Below are 5,991 nucleotides of genomic sequence, written 5' to 3'. Positions count from 1 at the left end.
TTTGGTGAATTTATTTAAAGAAGTTTTAATTTTTTTCACTTTATGTTATCTTTGTAGACAATTTTAAAATTCTAAATTTTATTGGGCAACATGAAAGTTTTTACTATTTTAACTTTTATATATCATTATTTTTTCCATGTTTATATTTTAATTTTTCTAACATATTTTCTCTATCAATTGATTTTAGACAATATTATTCAACAACTATATTTTTAATGTACTGTAATTTTAAATTAAATTAATGATTTATACAAAATTAAAAATAATTTTTTTATAAAATAAAAGTTATTCATATCTGCATAGGGCATGGTGATTGGCGTGATGGCATGAGAAGGCATGAGGGGCATGGAGAAGGCAATGGCATGGGGCTGGCCATTTTGTCCGCTGCGTAGCCAATGCCCCTTAAAAGCATGTGATATTAGGTTTCATTTTAAAAGTTGGCTTAAAATTCTCCCAATTCAAATTTAAAATCACAAACGGCTATATTCGTCTCCTAAATATAGTTATATTCGTCTCCTAATTTGAAATCATTTTAATTTAGGAATGCAGTACAGTTCATCTTCCATTAGTATGAATTTTGCATGCTACTAGTATGGATTTTGTTGGTTTAAATTTGGAATGGATATATGAATGCTGTTGTATTGGTTTTGATATTACATTGTTTATGATTTGCTGATTTCTTGTGATTGTTGTGTTGTGGAAGGCATATGCTCTGAAAGATGGACAACAAAGGCAACACGGCTTTGCATTTTGTTGTAGACATAAATTTTAATGATTATAAAGAGAATGGGAGGCGAATTAGAAATCTGAGAGGTATTTCGATTTCTTTTGTCATTTCAATCGATCCTGTTGTATTTGTAAGCAATATTCTATTCCTTTTAAAAAAATACCCAGATAGAATATTACGCCATTGCGTGTTATATTCCATTGTAAGATTTATCTTCTCAGCCATAGATATACAAAACATGCCAGCCCCTCCGGATTCATTGTGATTGATTCAGGAAATTTGTTAATGGATTTGATGTACTTATGATTGACTTACATAAAATTTTCAATCATATTTTAATTAAGTTGCAATCATAGATTAAAACATAGTTTTAATTGGGCACCTGAGCTTGTGTTCAATGCCCTCAGGGGATTGAGATTTCCAAGATTGGGCCCACAGGGTAATGGGATTTTAAAGATTGGGTACCTGAGCTTGCTTTCAATGTCCGCACAGGACTGGGTTTTCCAAATTTGGGTGTTCAATGCCCTCACGGGACTGTGATTATGTTCAATTCCCTTACCCAAACTTATATTTGTACCTCAACAAGTCTCCATGTCAACAGGGGATTTGGATGAAACCTAGTTCCCTTCAAAAGGATTAAATGAAAAATTCATTAAGATCTATTCAAGATAACTGAATTTATTTTAAAACTAAGATTAACAAAATATACTTACTTTCTTCCCTGGGTTCCTCCTCCAAAAGAGAACGCAATTCACCAATCAACACACAAGGATTTCCAAAATCAACACATTTGTTATGGCACCAGTTTCCAATTTAGGGAACTCATATATCCGTCTGATGAATGAATTAGCTCATAAAAGACAGGTGGGTGGCCTTCATGTTTTAGGATCTGTTAAACCCATGGGCATTGTGTGAATGTATATCACATTAGTTGACACGGTTTATGTATTCTCAATCTTCACTTCATACAATCAGAAGTGCTGCAGATAATTCTAATCAGTATTTCCAGGTTTTTGTATCTTTTTCTGGTCTATGTTGTTTGGATTAACTTGTGCAGATACTCTCCTTGTTTTTATATTAGAGGCATCAAAATATGTTAGATGATTTTTTGAGATTAAGTTGTGTTGTTTTGTGTCAATTTATATGAATTCATGAAATATGAGTATTGGTTTGTAAAAACCCTTCTTGCCTGAACATCAATAGTCTGGTTGTTCTTTCCCCACAAGCTAAATTCATGACTGAGAGGTTAAAAGAATAGGTTGTTATCAGGTATCAAACCTTAAATGCATAGTACTTTTAACATAAGTCTTCCGAAATTGAAGTAAAATATGATCTGCCTAGCTCTAATACCATAGTTTAGTAATGTTACAAGCAGGGCTGCAACATAATCTGAAAAAATATACTTACTTCCCTAGGTACCTCCTCCAACTGTACTTCTCCTCCTCCTGTCATGAATCTCCCTCTAGTCAACTCACTTTCGATCTAATCTTGTAGAAATCCACAATTATTCTGCCTTTAGAGAAGTGGCCAATTGGGCTGTCAAAGAAATGTAACAGTAGAAATGTAATTATTGTTACTTGGATCAACTGTAGAGTCTCCAAATAACAGGGCCACTCCATCTTTCTCAACACCTGCTGCAAATGTTTCAGACTATAGTACAAAGAGTACAGTAAAGCAAAGGACTGCAGTAAACTTAGTATCCATCTTAAATCATATCTAGAAGATGGCTAACATGCTGGGTTGTATAGATCTTACACAGTAAAGGCTTTCTCAGGGTCTTCAAAGAGATACAAATGAAGTAGACAAAGACATTTTCATGTGCAAATGAAGTTCTAAGGAGATCGACTAAGTGAAATAATAACTACAGGGGAGCCGAGTTGTATATGTAGAATGAGTATAGGATCGATCACTATTGCTGCATAAACAGAGACATCTTTTAAAAATACAATTTGCTGGGCTTTCCTCTAACACAAGCAGGTATTAGAATCAAAGGATCATAATATTAAATAAATTTGAAGATGAGATCAGTTACTATATAAGTTTTAACTTCAATTTTACGCATCATCTTATGTCAATAGTTCTAGGTAGAGCAAAATTCTACAAGCCTAGAGCCTATATCTCAGAATAGGAAACTATGGACTAAGCCAATATTGTTCACTAAATGATCCACTGCAAAACATGTCATGATTTATAATTACAAATGATAAGTGCTTATTAATTATGAACAAGATTTGAACATGTCGCATAAATGAGTGGCCATTTTGGCTAATGGTCTCATCAATGAGTATTCTTCCTTCACATCTGCTGCCATAGTTGAAACGTTTCTGAACAAGCTTTAGCCCTTATAGAGCTCAGCCTCTCTTATCTACGAGCCACTAATACTAGTTTGATTCTTCTTTTGGCATACTGATAGGCGATTTGCTGCAACAAATATAATCTTAAACACTTGTCAGTTTATTTCTTTCGATTGTGTAGAAAAATTGAAATTATTTTATATGTACAAATAATCACAGAGAATTGCAGCACTGAAGATAGAGAGTATACTGATGCACTAAGTGCACTATACAGTATACAACAATGTTTTCATAGTAAGGACACAATTAATAGATCTCCATTTGCATTATGATGATTTGTTTATCTTGATCATTTTACCATGAAACTAAATCCTTCTTGATTACCAATCAAATATTATCTCATGGATAACATTGCAATGGTAAACTATTTTCTTTAAATTCATATCTATTGGTGATTGGTTTTCCTTCCCTGTATCCCCTTGAAAACTATAGAAACCCTTGAAAACTATAGAAAGTTGTATAAATTGATTTGAACACCCTATTTGCCTTTTGATCGTTCTAGGTTTTTTTGTGCCATATTACAACAAAGTAAATAGAATAAAATCATAAAATAATTGAAGGGATAAGCAAGGGAGATATTAGATATCTATAAAACCAAAGGAATGGGGACAATCTTTGCCATTATAAAAAATTTCAAATCAAAGGACAAAAACCAGGGTATGCCTAAAGCCAAACCCCACTGTTCTATAAATATATTCATAAGAAGGGTGCTGAGATATCTGGGAAGTCTAAAACAAGAATTCATGAAGAAGAAAGAGAGAAACTACTTAATTTGTGAGATTCTGCTGATATTTTCATGGAAACACATCTCATTGCAGGGAAATTTTCCTTTCATTAGATTAAGTGGAGGGATTTTAATTTGATGATATTATCTATTCTAGTAGATATGTATTACACAAAGTGAATAGGCTTATACTTGATTATACCAAATGTTATGTAGGTACTAGCTAGAAATTATTATGGTTCATGTACATATTGTATGAACATTACATATTTTAAGATTGGGTATCAATGCCTATACACAAAGGCCAAGATTTTCAGTATCAAGGTTTTGCCAGTTTTCACTTATTTGAATACTCCAAACCTCAAGTTTGTTTGCTTGTCTTCTTTTTGAGATGGATCTTCATATGTCAGTTTTGGCTCTCTAATTAATTTTTAAATCTACGAGGTTTCTCTGCCTACTTATTTTTTAAATCCTTTTATTTTATATCTGCAGTATAGTTCCTCTTCCATTATTATGAATTTTTCATACTACTCTATCAGCTGGTATGGATTTTGTTGGTTTAAATTTGGGAATGGATTTATGAATGTTGTTGTATTGGTTTTGATATTAGATTGTTTATGATTTACTGATATCTTGTGAAAATTGTGTTGTGGTAGATTTAGCCAGGTTATTCTCTTTCCACTCCCTCTTTTTTCTTGCTGGAATTGATGAAAAAGATGGACAACAATTAATAGTTGTAGAGAGGCAAATTCGACATCTGAAAGGTCAGTTTTCATCTTCTTCCTTTGGTCTGAAAAGTGGGACATTTATAATTTTATTGTGGTGAACGTTGGTGAGATAATGTAGGAATAGGAATACTTCAAAAATTAAAAAATAATTCCAACCCATTTACTCCAGTGAGCCTTGAAGCAACTAAATTAAAATATAGACTTAGATGCACAACATTCTAGTGGGCCTAAACTGAAAAGCATCTTACCTTGAAGCAACTAAATTAGAATATAGACTTAGATGCACAGCATTCTAGTAGGCCTAAACTAAAAAGCATCTGCATTGCCAAGAATCTTTCTTGTCCTTGGAGTCATAGATCTCACATCACTTCCAATCAGCAATGGTGCCTACAATCATGATTAAGAGGAAATGGAATTTAATTGTTTATCATCATCATTCAATAAATAGTTGTTAACACTTGTTTCAGTCATAATAGTGCTCCCATTGATAATGAAATAGAACATATTTTGAGTGATGGTTTAATTCTTCAATGTGGATAACATTACTTACCCATCTTTCTTCAGTTATACCACGACAAACTCCATGTTTCCCGGTTTAGATCTGATATGGTATTTTCTAGTAATGGCTGGCTCCTAAGTAAATTTCAGAATGTTTGAAGATCCAACAAGATTAATATTATTGCCAGAATTTGCCTCAAATGCAATTCTCTTATGGTGAGTACATGTGAGTGGTTACTGCAACAGTACGATGAAAGAAGCCGATCATTTTGTAAGTGGGATTTTTAACTATAAATGGTGGGTCTTCTCTTTTCATTTGTAACCTTACACGTACTATATTAGTTTGATTGACTTATTAGGGATTCAAATCCTTAGAAAAGCTCTCAAAACCAGACATGATTGAGGCAGCTGTTGTATAAATCATAAAAGAAATTTTTTTACTTTATTGGGTAAGATTACAAGTAGGACACTAACAAAGTCTTGGTTTGGATTGTGGTTAAAGCTCTCATTCCCCTAATGAATGCTAGTTATTTCTCCTACTTCTCTTATGAGAGAAACTTTTTAAGCCAATATTAGATATGTGACAGTACCCATTGTGTTAATTAATTAGTTTAGATATTTTAAATACATAAATTTGTGATGGTATGATATATTAATTTAAGGTACATGTGTATAATTATAAGGGAGAAAAAGTGTATATCTATTACTTTGTGTCATCATTTTAATGTGTTATTTTATTGTATGAGGTTTTTCAGTGTATTAACCGATTTCAAGAACTCATATAACATTTTGTATATCACATGTCTCTATTCAAAATGCGTATAACTCTATTTGTAGCAACATGTCTATCTTGGACTAGAACATGCCTACAATTTTGTCCACTAGAAAAGATCATGTGTGTAATCTTGTACCCCTTTTTCAAATTTAAAATTATTTGTGTTTCAAGGTTGATAATCCTAG

The 5,991-nt window shown here is 32.5% G+C and overlaps 1 long non-coding RNA gene across 2 annotated transcripts; it reads left to right on the top strand.

Annotated features, from left to right (window-relative positions):
* Positions 1–344: 344 nt before the first annotated feature.
* Positions 345–5,556, top strand: LOC131037929 (uncharacterized). 2 transcript variants are annotated; one of them, XR_009104338.2, is made up of 4 exons: positions 345–422; positions 704–813; positions 4,462–4,569; positions 5,098–5,556. It is a non-coding gene; the product is annotated as an uncharacterized LOC131037929 (long non-coding RNA). The 2 variants fall into 2 exon arrangements; XR_009104339.2 differs by lacking the exon at positions 345–422 and adding an exon at positions 509–590.
* Positions 5,557–5,991: the final 435 nt, after the last annotated feature.

This window comes from Cryptomeria japonica, chromosome 9 (assembly GCF_030272615.1).
Source record: "Cryptomeria japonica chromosome 9, Sugi_1.0, whole genome shotgun sequence".
NCBI classification, from domain to species: Eukaryota; Viridiplantae; Streptophyta; class Pinopsida; order Cupressales; family Cupressaceae; genus Cryptomeria; species Cryptomeria japonica.
This window is presented reverse-complemented; position numbering and strand designations above follow the sequence as displayed.